General features: G+C 42.3%; 1 long non-coding RNA gene across 1 annotated transcript in view; it reads right to left on the bottom strand.

Annotated features, from left to right (window-relative positions):
• Nucleotides 1-903: 903 nt before the first annotated feature.
• LOC138752503 (uncharacterized) overlaps nt 904-17,913 on the bottom strand; it is a 38,272-nt gene continuing 21,262 nt past the window's right edge. The window contains exons 2-3 of the long non-coding RNA XR_011350705.1: nt 1,409-1,724; nt 904-1,275 (exon numbers count right to left, since the gene is read on the bottom strand). This is a non-coding gene — a long non-coding RNA (uncharacterized lncRNA). The remainder of the gene's footprint in view (nt 1,276-1,408; nt 1,725-17,913) is intronic.

Raw genomic sequence — 17,913 nt, 5'->3', positions numbered from 1 at the left:
AAAAAAAAATAATTTTACTGCTGCTCTGGAGAATTTTTGTTCATCCAGTATTCGGTTTGCTTAATTAATTATGACCATACCATTTAGAATTATAATCACTGGCTTCGCCAATGTCAACCTGCTGATCCTAGCTGTCAACAGCCTAGGAGTGTAACACATGCCTTATTACAAACTGTTAGTGGCATTCCAAATACTTTGCTCGGTGTCAGATCAAACACACACTTTCCTCTGTGAATAATATGAAATCTTTCCCATTTTCAGCTTCCAAATATCTTTCAATCGTTGAGTTTTACCATTTCTTTACACATCGAGCCTTTCATTCTTTCTGAAAGGTTGAAGCTTATAATCTGTGTTTCCGAATGATTTCCTTTTCATGCTACCTGCCAAGTTCTTCACACCTTGTCAGAATCGATGGTAACTGATGCTGGCACTGAGAGCTCCATAAATGAAAAGTGAATGTCCAGCAGTCTGCTCAGGATGTCATTCCAGGTGCTGCCCTTCTTACGATGGTCCAACTTACGGTTTGTCAAAGTTACGGTGGTTCGAATCTGTACTTTAAATTTCAAATTCCGATCTGTTCCTGCACCTGCGATATGTGGTACACTACTCTCTCGCATCCCCACCATCTAGCAAGTAATTTCAGTTCAATGCTTCAAACATTCTTCATGCCCAGCGTGCTTTCAGTTGAGTATGTTAATGGTTTTTTTTCAGATTGGGGGAAAACAAACTTTATTATTTTTTTAAATGGTAGGTGCGGTATTCTTTTTTCACTTACAACAGGTTTGCCAGAACGTAGCCCCATTGTAAGTTGAGGAGCACCTGCATTATAGAAAAGTAAATAATGGCAGACATGCTATTGTTACCATCATAATTTTGTCAAATCATAAGTTGGACCATCGTTCATAGGGGACCACCTGTATCTTACAAAGATCTTGTTCAATGTCCATCTTTTCTTTAGTTTTGATGTTGCTGTTCCTATATCCTTAGTCAACTTAACAAAAAGCCATTGGCCACATCTTTTAAAACTTGAGATTCTAGGATGGGATTTATAAATATTGAAAAGAATATGAAAAAGGATAAAGGCCATCGTCAACACTGGTCTGACTCCAGCCTATTAGCTTGAAGTTCTCTTCTTTCAAATGATGGGATAAATGCAGATGCACTCCGACCAGCGGTTGCTTCACGTACAGTTCCTTCTGAGTGAGTGGGGTGATACATTCATGTTACCCTTGATCCTCTTCACTTTCACATCCCGCCGTTTGTAGATCACAAAGCCTGCAAACCAAAGGACCATTTTAATGCAGTGCACATCCAATGGTTGTTAAAGAGTTGAAATGTAAGACCAACAGTAAAGCACGGAGTTTGTACATTCTCCCTGTGTCTGCGTGGGTTTCCCCCGGGAACATACCTGGGCTTGTAGGTTAATTGAGTGGTGCAGGCTCATGGTCTGAAATGGCCTGTTACTGTGCTGTATGTCTTTTTTTAAAAAAATTAATGCGATAAGCCACTCTTGTATGTTACAGGAACGTTCTTTTTGTTCTGGAGAGGGTGCAGAGGTGATTCATTGGGAGATGTAACCCACAATAAAAGCTAAGAAAGTTTGATCTTGTTTTATCATCTCATGTTTCACGCAATTCTTCTCATGCCTTGCATTTTACATTGTCTTCTTTCAATAGATATTGAATTGTCAGTTGAAATAATTGTGACTGAGATTATCCAGTGATCTGGAGGGAAAAGAGAAATAAGTTTTCATTTTAATGAAATGAAAGGGGTGCTGTAGAGTCACATTGCAAAGAACAGGCCCTTTGGTCAAACTCAACCATGCTGATGACAGTACTGTTGGTAACTAACTGGCGCATGGACATCTTTTCTCTTACTCTTGGATTCTTATCCAGTATAGGTCATTTCTATCTGCTGGTTACAAACCTCCTTTTGGTTTCTGGGGGTTGGAAGGAGGGCAAGTGGTGGTCAGGGTGATTGAATGCCAACAGCCAATGTGTGGACTCACTCCAGGAGAGAGTGAGTGGCTGGTCCATGAAGAGTTAAAGAGGAGAGCATCAAGAATGGTGGGAAAGAGAAGGGAGGAAAGGTGTTGTACTATCAATCAGACAGAGAATCTTGATTAATAGGCTTCCATCACCTGAAAGTGTCAGCACAGCTTAAATGTTGCATGTCCGGTTCCAAGGCAGGTACTGAGGGAGGGGTTTGGGCATAACAGACTTTATGGGGTATCTGGGAGGGAGGAGTCACATGTTCATGGGGCAGGACAGCCCATGCAGTACCTATACATATATATATACACACCCATATACACAGTGATAGCACCACATGGGTGCGTGTGTGTGTGTGCGTGTGTGTGCGTGAGTGTGCAGGTGTGTGCGCACACACAGAAGTATGCACCTGCAAGAATTTGTTCACACACTTACTTTAGTATGTTCACTTATGAATGTTGAATTGTTTTATGCTTACATGTTTGTTTATTTACTGAAATGCATTTTGCCAATATGCATGAACGTGTGTGTGTTTGTGTACATTTCCATGTGTTTCTCTGCATTGACAAATGTGTTTTCATGTTCACATATATGTGTGCGCATGCAGATGTGCACATATCTGTGTCATGGAGTGAGCCCAGCCCGCTCTTGTCCATGACCCAGTTGTCCTCATGAACTCTTCATGACCCTGGACTGATGAGAATATCTGGAAGGAGTAGAGGCAACAAATCACTATCAGATCAGTAATAAAACAGAAACGTTCATCGAAATCATTATTGCAGCTGTGGGATCTATTTGTCTTCTGTCAGATCACCATGGCTAAAGGGTGCAGAGAAGAACAAACATTGATCCCTTGCAAGTGTTAATAGACCAAACAATTCTGGAGCAAATCCTCTGCACGTTCACTCCTTCCTCCCTCTGCAACACTAAACTCTCCACCCACCTGCCCTCTGCCTTGCCACCTGAGCTAGGTCAGAGTTGCTGTGCTCCCAATCTCTTTGATTTCTCTTGGCGTGCTTCAGCCTTACTGACTGGTGTGGGTCACCTTCTTCAACTCTTGTTCAATTTATTGTATGGTGCTGGTACAAAACAATTCCTTATCCTAAAGGTACAGTATGGAGTTAGTCGAATAGCAAACTGAAGCAGGCATTCTGAGCAGTGAAGACACTGGTGGCCCTGATTCACAAAGGCTTTCCAAGTGATTATCTTCTGAAGTGATCATCTGTTTCAAGAATGAACTCGGTGCTCCCTGCCTCCTGAACTCTTTAGCTGGGTGATCCACACTGAAAGAGGTCCGCCAACAGTGATCAACCTTCTGAGACTGTCATAAGGGACTGAATAATCAAGAGTCCCTGATGTACCACAAATTAAGTTTGCCGTTTTAAAAATATCACAGCAATGGATGTACTACTGATGTTAGCGTTGATTCATTTATGTAGTGTTAGAATCAACATCCCTTTATCCATACTTAACAAAACTAAGCTGTTCATGGAGTCTGTCACTTCCCTGAACCTTCCAGTGTTCTTGTATTATTTATCAGAACCCTGAACCAAGTGGTTTTGCTGGGTCATTTCAGAGTCAAGCAGAATATGGTGAGTCTGGAGTTACATTTAGCCCAGACCAGACTACAGAGTGCACATTTCTTTCCTTAAAGGAGATTAGCAAACAGTTACTAAGACTAGATTTTAAATTCCATATTTTTTTTAATTACTTGAATTTAAATTCCCCAGTTGCCATGGTGAGATTTGAACTCATAGCCCTGGCATTTTCACACTAATACAGCGCATTAACCATAATACCATCATATCTCTCGGGGTTAACATATCTTTCAGATCTGAAATCTCTTCTTCACAACGTTTAGCCTTAAAAAAATAATTTACTGTTTTGATTTTATGGGGGTTTAAACGTGGAATTTAAGGTCGCCTGTATTTATTTTTAATACTCACATTATACGTGAAGATTATCAATACTGCACACACGCAGAGGTGAACAAAGTGATATGCTGCTTGTCAGGCCTTGTTTGAAAGTTGGTTCAAAAGAACTTGACACAAAGAATAAAGATATTTGTTTAAGGAGCTGTGATTATTAAATTTCTCATAAATCCCAGGCTCGACTTATTGAACTGTTTGTGAAAGAGTACAGGCGGGTGACGCAGTTGGTGTAGTAGTTAGTGCAATGCTGTTACAGCACCACCAATCGGGATCTGGGTTCGAATCCCGCACTGCCTGTAAGGAGTTTGTACGTTCTCCCCATGTTTGCTTGGGTTTCCCTGGGGGGAGTTGCAGGTCAGTTGGGTGTGATTGGGTGGGATGGGCCTGTGGGCCAGAATGGCCTGTAACCGTGCTGTGTGACTAAAATTTTTAAAAAAGCATACTTATAACTCTAAATACAAAGCCATTGTGGGCATTTTAATTCCCTTCCCTGGCCATTCAAAACAGTAGTTTTCAAACTCTTTTAAGTTACCCACTTTTGACTAAAATATTTCAATTGTGTGAACCAATAATAAAAACTCTAAATCAAATTGTCAGTGGAATTAATCCTTTTTGATTAAACTCTAAAAGGCAGTGATGTAAGAAAATATAATTCACTCATTAAGCCCTTTCAGGTGGACCAAACGCCCTTGTGCAAAGGCGAAGATTATACCCCTTAGCAGCTAAATACTTACCTACCTGAGAGTGCCTCTGAGGCGCTGATGGCAACCCTCCTCGGGGAGGCAGCTCCACCGACTCGCCTGAATGTACAGATGCGCTAAGTAGCTGTTTAGGGGCGAGCTAATGACTCCATCAGCCCACAACCCAACTTCACGCTACCTGACGGTCACCACGCCCTGTTGGGGGAATTATAGGTAGGGAAGACCGGCACTGCTATGTCACATATTTATGACGGGTGGCACTGCGGCACCAGTCACCCCACCTCCATCAGATCTGGAGGGCATTGCGAGGCACCTCTGGATATGAATGGGATGCTGAAGCCGCCTTTTAGGGCTACTGCCTGAAAGGTGAGTTCATAGTGTACAATCCGCTTCTGGCGTCGGCCTCAAGGCGGAGGATACACCTGAAATGGCCTATACCCTGCAGCAGTGGGTGGGGTGAGCAAGCAGGAAATACAGATTTCTAATCTACTGACACATGCTCACTACTGGTTCCCAGACCTGTTCCCTCCTCACACTCCCATATCCTCTCCTGCTTCCCTGGGTGCCCAAGAATGCTCTCTCCCAGTTGCCCCACCAGCTCCGTGGTCATCTCCCACTCTCTCCAGATGGACTCTGTTCCTCCCTCTCCTGCACTCTACACTAAACTCTCAAGGCCTTTCCCTCAAACTCCTTGGTCTTGCCTCTGATGTAATGTGTAATCTTTGGGCCCTTCATTCCTGATTTTAACCTGACCCAGTCTGACAGTCCATACCTCGATGGACCCAGAATTGAGACGTAATTTAATAATCACTGCTTTAAAACACATGGTACCTCATCCTAGACATACACCATGAATTTTCAAACCAAGTCATCTCTATTCATTCTATCTTACCTCTCTAGAGAAGAACTCTACCTTCCCCATCTTTTCTTGGACAACCTCTCACTGTTTGAATCTCAAGGTTAAGTGGTCTTTTCACCTGTCCTTGTTGAGGGATCTGGGCATTGGAGGCAAGGTCATCCTACAGTCATAAATCGCCCCCTTGCCTCCTTGCCCTCAAATTGAGGGAATTGCAGACTCGGCAACATTGGTGTGTCTGACAAGATAAAGGTGGTAGGTTCTCATCTATGAACCGGATGTGCTTCTCCCACAATCCAGCAGTTTCCTGCACTTCATTACTCGTTGTTGTCTTTTGGTTTAGGTCAAAACTATTTACTGAATTTAATTTTCATGGTTTCAAATGGTGGGATTTAAACTCAACACTTGTACTGAACTGCCACATCTCCAAAACACTTCAACTTTTCACTAATTTGCATGATTGATAACTGGCATTGTTTTACATGCCAAAGATTTATATTCATCATTAATGCAAAACAGCTGTAACCTTAAATTTATGTAACCTATTCATGAGAGTGAGAAAAGGAAGGAAGAAAGAAAGAACAAACCACCTATCTATAATACATATTCCACCTTGAAGGAATGTCTCAGTGCATTTCACACAGAATGAATTGTGTTTAAGAACACCAATTTACAGAGAAATATAAAATATTTAAAGTAAGAAGATGATTATTTTCTATGCAGCAATGTTATATAGTCAGAATAATGTGAACTATTTTGTAACCGCTTAAGAATACACCCTTCTACTGTAGTGCACCTCTGTAGGGCGTATGTACATGAATAGGGTCGTAGCAGGAGAAATTCTATGTGGACAAATAGGGTCACAGCAGGGAAAATGGAAGTAAATCATAACTGAAGGCTTACTATCTGAATTTGTGAAGGATTTGCAATAAAAAAAGGAATTAATGATGCAAAAAGTGATAAATAGAGATTACCTAATACCCAATGGCCACCGTGACAGAGGTGCACCAAAGAAAAGGTACAAGGACTGCCTAAAGAAATCTCTTGGTGCCTGCCACATTGACCACCGCCAGTGGGCTGATATCGCCTCAAACCGTGCATCTTGGCGCCTCACAGTTTGGCGGGCAGCAACCTCCTTTGAAGAAGACCGCAGAGCCTACCTCACTGACAAAAGGCAAAGGAGGAAAAACCCAACACCCAACCCCAACCCACCAATTTTCCCCTGCAACCGCTGCAATCGTGTCTGCCTGTCCCGCATCGGACTTGTCAGCCACAAACGAGCCTGCAGCTGACGTGGACTTTTTACCCCCTCCATAAATCTTCGTCCGCGAAGCCAAGCCAAAGAATACCCAATGAAGAGATATGGTTGCAAGATGACTATTGTTGGGTCCTATATATTTTTGGAGACTTGATGTTTCAGAAAGATAGAGAGAATGATAAAGGAGAGAGTGGGAAGAGCTTTGATAATGAATGCTGACGGTTTGGGAGAAGATAAGAAATGACTATGGAAAGGAAACCAGTAGGAGGGATATGCAATTGGATCTCAATGGTTGAAATGATGGATTAAATAATGGTGAAACATCAGAGAAGGTAATTGCTGGCGATTTTAATTTTTGTGCATATTGCTAAAACAAAGCAGAAATGTTAATCCTAAGGATAATGAATGACATTCAGGGAAAGGGATATTTTAAATGTTCACATTTAATGACTCAGTATTAACGATTAAACTGATCTATTATCTCATCCTGTGTCGGGGCTGTGCAATTGCTCAGCAAAAGGAGGGTTAAGGACCTCCTTCCATCCGATAGCCTACAGGACACTCTTGGGCAAGGTGTAGTACCTGTTCAGCCTCCCAATCGGGGTCATGTGAAGCCATGGATTGCAGATGGTGGATGGTTTTTACAAGCAGATTCTACATATTTGAATTTATGGTTGTAAAACTAAAAGCACTGGGCAGATGAATCTGCTGATCAATGGTCAGGGTTACCCATCCAGTATGGATACTGCAACGGAAAGCCACTTCAGTATTTTTCCCTTGTGTAATCACAACATTGACTACAGTCTCAGCTCAAAGATGGAGCCTTCACCTACAACTACAATTCGGAAGATCAGAGATAGTGGTGAATGGAAAGACACGCCGAACAGGCAAGGCACCTAAATCAATGAAATGATTTTCTGGATAGAGATCAAAACATAGTGGGATTTCACATTCTGTAAGAGAATGACACATTTATAAATTTTACTTTGAAATGAAGATAATTAATGGAATCAAGTAAAAGATATGGAAGTGAAGGTAAAAGATCTATGATAATAAGTATAACAGAGAGTTATCTAAAGAAGATTGGGAAATTAGATGAAAAGCTGAGACAGGAGATAAACAATGATGGATGCTTCAAGAAATATGCATAAATCTCATCAAAGAATTGAGAAATAAAGAGCGCATTAGTGAAGTTTCCATCAATAGCTGACCAAAGTTACAGTCGGTATAGAAAAGACTATAGGATCAAGAAGAGCTGTCCAAAAGGTGAGTGTGGTGTGGTTGCACGACCCCGTGGGCTTTGTGCGGGGCCGGTTGCCACAAGTGACACAACGGAGATGACGCTGAAGTGTAAAAACGTGCATGCGTGGATCAACAATGGGAGGAATGAATGTCGGCGTCAGTCTCCTGCGGGGAGGGAGCGAATTGGGCTGTGGGGGTTGGAAGAGAAGGGCAGGCTGGGAGTTACGGTGGAAAACAGAGAATAAATGACAGAAAATTGTTTACTGAAACGAATAGTGTGAATCCCCTTTACTGGTGTGGCGAGAGTGGAGCAGCTCCAACAAGGATGAGGAGAGTTTTACAAAGCAGTAAAAGACACTTAAAACTTCACAGGAGAGAATGAAATATGAGAATAAATTAGCAAGAATTTTTTATAAAAGGATTTGCGTTTTGTAAAACGTAATTAAAAAGTGGGCATTAAAAATAAACAGTGACTTGGTCACGAGGTATCGAGATGAAGGGGTCAAGCTAGAAATGTCGGTTATGTCTCTTTGCTATATAAAGAACATTGAGTTTCTCCAACATTGTGCTGTTACTACAACCATGGTGTCTACAGACTTTCATGTTTTATTAGTGACTTGGAATTTGATACAGGTCAATTAATAATGGAGAAAAAGAAAATGGAGGAAAAAATTTTAAAAATCCTTGTGTCTGTCTTCCTGGTGAAATTCTCCAAAGTATGTCAAATGTAAAGAAATAATTGGGAGATCGCGTAGAGGAAAAGTACTAGATTAACCGTTGTTTTCTGAATGGACTAATATTAGACTAATGGATTGTGGTGGAAGCACTGTTTATATGTGTATGGCTGGCCTTCGCTGATTGTACCAGAGGATCCTCCCCCTTGATTCCCCCCAAAAAAGGCGGCAACGCCCCTCCCTCAGAACAAGCTTGGGTCTCGGGTTAGCAACATAAGGCTTGCCTTCCATTGATGGCAATAAAAATCCATCAGTCAGATAGTTCTAGTCTTGGGAGTTATTGATAGCGCAACACTGATTAGTGGACAAAGAGTGACAAAATTCCCGAATTTGCTGCACTGTATCCTTAGATTATTACAAAAAAAGATGGCTGCAGTGCATTTGTTGCATTGATTTCCTACGTATTGCGAAGATTGAAGTGGATGGAAAATTAGCGAATAGTACAACAGAACAAGCGAGTCAGTTAACCTGACATCAGTTGCATTGAAAATGTTGGATTCCAACCTCCAGGCGAGTGGTGTACTGACTTTGAGAGTGTTGATGGACAGCAACACAGATGTCTTTCTCCAATTGTAGAGGGCCTTGGTGAGACCACACCAGAAGCAGATTGCCCAGGTTTAGTTTCCATAGCCAAGAAAGGTTACACACGGTCTCGTGGGAATGCAGTGTCGATTCATTAGTCTGCTTCCAGGGACGGCAGCTTGGTTGCGGTGGGAGAGATTAAGTAGACGAGGGGTCTGTTTAGTCTCAAGGTAGGGGAGATAAGTAGGAATTTCTTCTCACAGGGATTATGATTTTTGTAAAGTTCCCTACTCAAGAGATTAGTGGATACTGAGTCATTCAAAAGGTTCAGATCTTCTAAATTGAGATGGATGGTTTTTTTGGGAACTTTAAGGGGAAAAAATGATTATGGGGCTCAGGCAAGACAATGGAATTGAGGCCCTATGATCAGATCAACTATGTTAGACTGGGCTTAATGCCTACTCATTTTGTATTTATCTGATGCATCTCCTATATTGTCAGAGACCTCATTTCAAAAACTATATTGACTGTAAAGGATGGTATAAAACTTTACAAGTACCTCTACTTCTGGTAACTTCAAAGTTTATTCCCATCTACATTAGCCCCAAGTTAATCTTGTTCAGCCATTTCACTGCCACATGCATTATTCCGTCTCTCCTACTGCCACTCGGTAACCGATCGCTTTTCTTTTTCTACTCCACCTAATAGCCTGACTACGCTTGAGATGGTTTGATCTCATAAACTAAGCAGCTCAGGTATCTGCAGTGAGAAGGTTCTCCAGATTGATTCCTGGGATTGCAAGATAATCGGATGAAGAGAGATTGTGCCTATATCTTTTGAATGTCCCCATTCTTCCAGCCCCCACCACCATCCCTAGCAACACATTCCAGGTACCCACCACTAGGTGTAAAACACTTGCCTCTGACATCCCTCCACTGACCTTAAATGGGTGTCCTCTGATATTTGTGATTGACCCCGCAGGGAAAAAGTGCAGGCTGTCCATCCTCTATACGTCCCTTATAATCTTACGCACCTCTGTTAGTAGATGATGTGAAAGGCTCCCCCCCCCCCCACCCGCATTCTTTTAGTGACACTGCATGAAATACTGCTTTGTGTGTGAGGGCAGGGATGGATGTACGGTCCAAACACTGAGGCAGCTTTTATCTGAGGGCTACGGTTGGGTTTGACGGTTCTGGACTCCACACAACCTGGGATTTTGCCTGGGGAGTTTATTTTCCTCCAGGCTGAAGTCATATTTCATCCCAAAATACTACCTTTGCTTCCATTCTCCTTGCCGTTCCCCTATCTTTCCAACATCTGGTGAACACCACCTTTCCATCTGCCTGATATTTCCCAACCTGACTCTGGCATCCTGCAGCCCCAACATAACCTTCTTGGATAAGAAAGGGTTTTTTTTTTGACTACACACATTCCTTGACAAGCAGGCTTAGCAGAGTATTTTACAAATGGAGAGAGATTTAGAGATGTTGCTTTACCGAATGACCCAGAAATCCTTTTACACAGTCTGATCACTGAAATCACTTGCACGTATAGCAAATGATCAGGAAGGTAAGTAGCATGCGAACTGTTACTGCATGAGGGTCTGAGTACAAGAGTAGAGACCTCTTTCACTGAGAACATATCTGGAATATGACGTACAGGTCTGGTCTCCCATCCTAAGGAAGGATCTACTTGCAATGATAAGGTTCTCCAGATTGAGTCCTGGGATTGCAAGATAATACGATGAAGAGAGATTAAGCAGATTGTGCCAGTAATCTCCTAAATTCAAAAATTAGCAGTTATCATTAAAATATACAAGATTTAAATTTTAAATTTCAAATTTAAACATATAGCATGGTAACAGGACCATGCTAATTGGGTCTTGTCCTACCCAATTATGCAACAGCCCAGTACATTTTAAATGGAGGGAGGAAACCAACACAGACACAGGGAGGATGTACAAACTCCTTGCAGACAGTGCCAGATTCGAACTCTGGTCACTGGGGCTGTAACAGGATTGTGCTTAACTCCTACGCTAACCTCGCCTTAACCCAACACTATGCTCCGCTAGTCTTATCAGTATAGCTCTCAACTAAGGACGTCCATGCTGATAAGACAAGTATGGACCTTGCAGAACCAGGCATCGCAGTCTCAAAATAAGGGGTAGATCATTTTGGATTTCTTTACCCAGAGGATAGTGAATCTTTGCAAATCTCCGTGGAAATTCAATTAGTACGAATGTTCAAGAGTGAGAATGATGGATGTTAAAGGAATTAGGTAATAGAGGAAAGTCGTTCTGGGCAAAAGTTTAGCTGTGATCTTGGTGAAATGCAGAGCATTGGAAAGGCCTTCCCCTGCTTCCCTGGTGGGGAGATAGGCATCTTTCATTATTTTGTCACTTGGACTGGGTGGCTTAAAAGATGAGGAGTTATAATATACAGAAGGTTTTCTTTTAAACAAAGAATTGGATGAATAGTTGAAAAGGCAGGATGTGTGGAGGTAGAGCAGGTAGGCAGGCTGGCTCCAAAGCTCAGTGAAATTACACAGGACGGAAGGGGTGTGAAATGTCTCTCAAAACTCAGAGTGGGGATGGTATTGCAGAGAGAAAGAGAAAGCCTGCGAAATCAGTCAACAAGCGCTCATGGACAGGGGTGCTCTCACCCCTCCACTCTACAATGCATTTGGCTGAGGTTAGTTTGCAGACATTTGGCCATATGGGAGAATGATCCCTTTGGAAAGAAGCCAGGATTGCTCTGCCCAAAAATGTAATGTCAAAAGACTATTTAATACATTTGCTTCTATTTAGGGTGGTGGTAGAATCACAAGGATTTAATTTCTTTGCCCTGTTTATTAAACTCACAACATGATCTCGAACATTGCCAATTGTGGCTCCACATGAATTAAGTCTGTGGTCACATATTTGAACTAAATCCAGAACGTGTAATTATCTCGGTTTCTCTGATTCATGTACTACCATTAAATAACAATTTCATCCACTGTATTGACATCCTTTTTCAATATTTTATCGCAATAATTGTGTGTGGCTGCTTGAAACGTTCAGCATCTCCAGAGATGGCATGTGTCTCCCATCCGATTCAGGTATTTGTTCTGACAGATTTCGAAGTTGGGGTGAGAAAGCTGGAAGGCTTCCACTGGAGAAGATGACTCGTTATTTTTTTTTTAAAAGACGTGGTGCATGGTAACAGACCCTTCCAGCCCATGAGCCTGTGCCGCCAAAATACACCAATTAAACTACAACCCCTGTAAATTTTTGAACGGTGGGAGGAAACCGGAGCACCCAGTTTGAAACATAGGTGGGGGGGAGGGAGGGGGTTGGAGAATGTACAAACTCCTTCCAGACAGCGCTGAATTCTAACCCGGGTCGCTGACCCTGTAATAGTATCGCGCTAACCATGCCACTGCCTATCTGTGACATGCTTGAGAAGCTGGTTCTTCATGCACTCTGTGATGTGGAGGCTTGATGCCATGTGATGTGTGAACCTGCAGGGGTTTTGTGGGGTGGGGGGGGGGGTATAATGGATATTTGGGCCAAAACCTGATTGTCTTTTGGTACTCCACAGGAAGGAGAGTGCAGGGGGAGATCTTTAATCAGCTCTGGTTTGGACCTTTGCCCAGGTAGGTAGAGTGAAATATCCTCAGTCTTTTTCTTGACTGTTGAAATACTACGAGTTTGATACGTTAATCCAGACCCTGCAACCCAAGACCCAATGTTAAAATGAATGGCATATTGTCCATTACAGAGCCAGTGAGAGAGCACTTCTCTAACAATGTTGCACTATTGTGCTAAGAGATCTCCAGATACACCCTGGTAAACTTCAGGGTAAGATCACCAGACTCCCCTTTGCACAGGATGTAAAACACAAAAGTCTCTGATTGTAGTAAAAACACACAGAAACGTTAGAGGAACTCAGTCAGTCTCGCAACATGTGTAAGAGATAAAAATATATTATCGACATTTCAGGCCAGAGCCCTTCTTCAAGCAAAGGAACAGGCACCCGCCCCTCCCATTTCCCTCAGTCTCCTTTCACAGAGCCAAAATCAATTCTCACCTCTCCTCTTATCGTATCCAATTAACACCTATTGTTGGTCTGGACTCCTCCTCCGGTCATTCCTCAATCTTTATTTTTTTACAGCTTCCTGTTCTTTGCTTATTCCTTGAAGTGCTCAGGCATGAAATGTTGGGGATTGTGGTGCCATGTTGGTCAGAAGCAAACACACGCAACCAAAAGACTGTACAACAGGCTTTATTCGACGAAACTCCCACAGAGCTGGGTGTGAGGAGAGCTGCTGTAAACTCTGAGAGTGTCTTCGAAGGGCCGGCTCAGGCTTGTATCCTGGAGGGTGATTGACACCCGACCGGGTGGGGCTTGGTCTATTCAGGTCAGCTGATTGACAGCCGGCCAGGTGTTGTCTTGTCCTCATGCTCTTCTGCAGGTACAGATGTTTCCCCCTGCAGTAGGCCAGTTGAGTACAACCACAGTAATATATCTTTACCTCCTATAGATGCTGCGTGATGGGCTGAGTTCCTCCAGCATTTCTGTGTGTTAAGTCATCCTTGTTCGCTCCAAAGAGAAAGGTCCTAGCTCTGATAACTTTGCCTCATAAGACTTATGACTTACTTGCATGTTTTCCAACATCTGTTTTCATATCCACACAGCTGTTCCTCTTCTATGAAGATCGGGGGTCATCCTTGTAGTTTGCAACCTCACCATTCATGTTGTCACACATTCAGAGCAGCACATCCCAGAATGCCATCATGAGTGGAAAACTGGGATAACTTCCTCCTATTTAGTTGTGGGATACAGAGTCTTTTCGAAGCAGACATTTTGCTGCGCACTTGCCTTGACAAAACAAGTTGTTCAAGCATTGGTTAACAGGAGATTATAAAGAAATTGAAGCCTTCTGGAGATTTTGTGTGTTTTTATTTGTGTGGGTGGGGAGGGGGAATCAAAGTGAGGAGTAGACAAATAGGCATATGAATGCAGAAAAAATAGAGGGTAGTGGATATGAGGTAGGGAGAATTTATATGTTGAGAAGGTTTATATAGGTTGGCACAAACATCGTGGGCCAAAGGGCCTGTACTGTGCTGTAATGTTCTATGTTCTAGTGCTAATAAAGGCTAAAGGTGTGTGTGTGTGTGTGTGTGTGTGTGTGTGTGTGTGTGTGTGTGTGTGTGTGTGTGTGTGTGTGTGTTTGTTTGAAATTGTGTGGGTCACTCTATGTATGTGTATTTTACATAAATTTAAATGTGCTTTGTGTATGCATTTTGCATGTTCCTATGTGTGCTTTGTGTGTGTATATTTTGTGTGTGTGTGTATATAATTTTCTGTGTGTTTATTTGTCTTTGTGTGTGTGTGTGTGTGTGTGTATATATTTGTGTGCCATGTGTATGCAAGCTGAGAAGTGGATGTAAGGAATTGCATGTCTTAAGCAAAATGGAACAGCAAGGCTTCCTGTGAACAATGGAGAATTAATTACCATTCAGTGTTTAATTTCATTAGGGCAAGGTGCTGAGCTATAGGATTTGCTTAAGTACACTCAGCCTGTCATCGAGCGGGAGCTGCTGACAGCAGGAGCTCGCTGTGTTGAGTGCGTGGATGATGGTACATAGGGGCTGTGTGCCCAAGCATTGCTGTAACGCACCCACAGCCGCTGCTGCCTTCTCAGGAGCGTGGCTGGACCAGGTGGGCGATCTTATTTGTTACAACATCGCCTGAGGCCAAGGCACCTTTCCAATTTCTGGGATCAATCAAGAAGGCAAATAAAGGTCGAGAAGATAAAAAAATTTGTTAACTCTTTGATCTCTGATTTTGGATTCAAGAACATTTTTTTGTTAGATTGCTCAGGCCTCCATACTGGATTACTAATATCTCTTACGATTAAACTCGGGGAGGGCAAGATTTCAGTGCATAACCTCACCAATCATCACTATTTGTAAATGTAGAAGCAAAGAGGAAATGAACATAATACTTAATAAGGCATGGGGTGAAAGGTTGACAGGGGTGGAGATTTGATGATATAATTGGATCATGAACTTGTTGAAGTAATGGAGCAAGTTTGAGTGACCAATTTCGCTTGTTTATAATGTTCAATGAGAATCACTGAAAATTAACTCCAGCCAGTGGAAGTGTAAAGGTATGTGTTGAATGTCCGTTTGCCTGTTGGTGGCGGTGTTGGAAAAGTCTTGGAGAACTACCTCTTTTGGCATGTTTATTTCCTTTCACACTCATAAAACCTCTGCCATTGCATCGATGTTGTTGGGGAAGTGGGAATAGATTTCTGTTCTACAATAGTCTCCCTTCATTATTGTGGATGGGATCAGCGAATGTTGTAATGAAGTCACATGTGGTGTCACTGAGCTGTCACCTGTGCAATACATACTACACGGGTTAATATATATTTAGTGTGTTGTACAGCACAGCCTGCTCCTTCCTTGTGGATCGACTGTAATCCCATCTCCCGGCATTAGGTCTGCATCCTTCCATGTCTGGCCTCTTTATGCTCCTGTCTAAATGTCCCTTCAATGCAGTAAATGTATATCTGTTCCTCAAACAGGGCATCTCACATGTTGACCACGATGGGAATGCGAACATTCCCTTTCACCCCATCAACACAAGTTTCAAATCCTTTCAGATTGTGAGGTGAAGATATTGTGCGGCATCAAGAAAACAAGAACCATGACCTCCCAGCCTCAGGAGGAGACAACACATTCAATGATTCTCTGCCACTCCCTAATAGGGGAGGACTATCATTTCCACATCTCATGCAAACAGAGGGTCAGAACATGATATAATCCAGGGGTAATGCACTTGAATCCACTTAATGTAATCTCCCATGGGCTGCCTAGTTTTGACAACACGCCCACTGTTTATTTCTCAGAGCCTATGTCTCTCTGCAGCAGAGATACGGATCCACGAACCACTGTTGACAAAGATTTTGCATCCTGAAAACATTTGGATGTATTTTATGGACTTTCAGCTGCTGATCACAAAATTCATCTTGATTTTCATATCACGTATTGCTTTTTTAGATGTAACCCATTTCTGTGATTTTTTTTCCTATCATATTTTAAATTTTCTTCAAGCATACAAAACCATAAAGTGTAACATATCACTGAAAATACATTTTCTGCATTCACACTTAGACTTTTAAATTTAAATTTTAAAATTAGAAGTACAGCACGGTAACAGGCCATTTTGGCCCATAAGTCCATGCTGCCAAATTTACATCTAATTAACCTAGACCCCCGTTAGGTTTTCAACGGTGGGAGGAAACCAGAGCCCTCTGGGAAATCCTGTACAAACTCCTTACCGACAGTGTGGGATTCAAACCCCAGTCCTAATTGCTGGTGCTGTAAAGGCGTTGCGCTTACTGCTACCCCAGCCGTGCCATCCCTTCCCTATGGATCTTGGTGCATGTCTAAAGGTTTAACCCGAATCAAAATCAGTATTCTTTGTCATGAACATGTCACGCAGGACATTGTGACCAAGGAAAAGCGGTGTAAGGGCAACTGGAATCCATTAATACTGGCCGACTGATTTTAGGTCAGTTGAACTATCACAACGTGTCAGCATTATTATGCGATTAAGCACGCTAAATTCAATAAACGTTAAATGTTTCCCCAACTTCTACATGATGCGGCCAATCTGAAATTATCTCTGTGCTCATCTTGAAGTTGTCGATCGTAATCCCCAAATTTTTTTCCAGAAGCAAACTTTTTGGAAAAAGTTTGTTGTCCGATGTGCATAAAAATTGGCACAGGTTTGAGTTAAGTAGGACTGTGAATACAAAAAAAGTATAATGCACATTGAGGCAACGTAGTCTCCACTTTACCGCAACACAATCCTGTTCATTAATTGGGATGTTGTGTTGGCACCGGAGCTAAGAGTTTTAGTACACCTTCAGATTACCTTGAGAAGGCAGTATCTTTTACATTAGTTTTACGCTACTCTGAATCTTTGCCATTTTGGCTTTTAATTCTTGGACAGTTATGAATGGGTTGTCATTTCTACAGTTAGCATTAATTCACAGGAGATTAAGGTTTTACCTGAATCTAGCATTAAACCACACCTATTTCCAAATGGATTATGTCTCGGTGTTATTTTGTGTCAGATGGATACTCAATGTCATGCTGCTTTCAAATTATTACTTTTAATGGCAGGATAGGGCAGCTTGGTTGGTGTTGCGGTTAACGCAATGCCTTTACAGCGCCAGCGATTGGGACCGGGGTTCGAATCCTGTGCTGTCTTTAAGGAGTTTGTACATTCTCCCTGTGTCTGCGTGGGCTTTCAACGAGGCCTCCGATTTCTTCCCTCCGTTGAAAACTTAATGGGGGTGTAGGTTAATTATGTGTTAACTGGACAGCATGGGCTTGTGGTCCAAAATGGCCTGTTACTGCGCTGTATGTCTAAATTGAATTTTAAAAAAAACTAAGAAAGCCACAAGATATTTAACTTGCAGCTAATGGCTGTTTCCTCATAAGATCAGAGATCCAGATTCATTCCTGACCCCCCCAGATGGTCCCTGTGTGGAGTTTGCACATTCTCCTGATGACTTTGTGGGTTTCTGCTGGGTGCTCTGGCTTTCTCCCACTTTTGAAAGACCTACATGTTGGTAGGTTAGTTGGGCCACTGTTATCTGCCCCTGGTATATTGGTG

This window comes from Narcine bancroftii, chromosome 2 (assembly GCF_036971445.1).
Source record: "Narcine bancroftii isolate sNarBan1 chromosome 2, sNarBan1.hap1, whole genome shotgun sequence".
Lineage (NCBI taxonomy): Eukaryota > Metazoa > Chordata > Chondrichthyes > Torpediniformes > Narcinidae > Narcine > Narcine bancroftii.
Note: the sequence above shows the minus strand (reverse complement) of the source record. Positions and strands in the feature narration are given on the sequence as shown.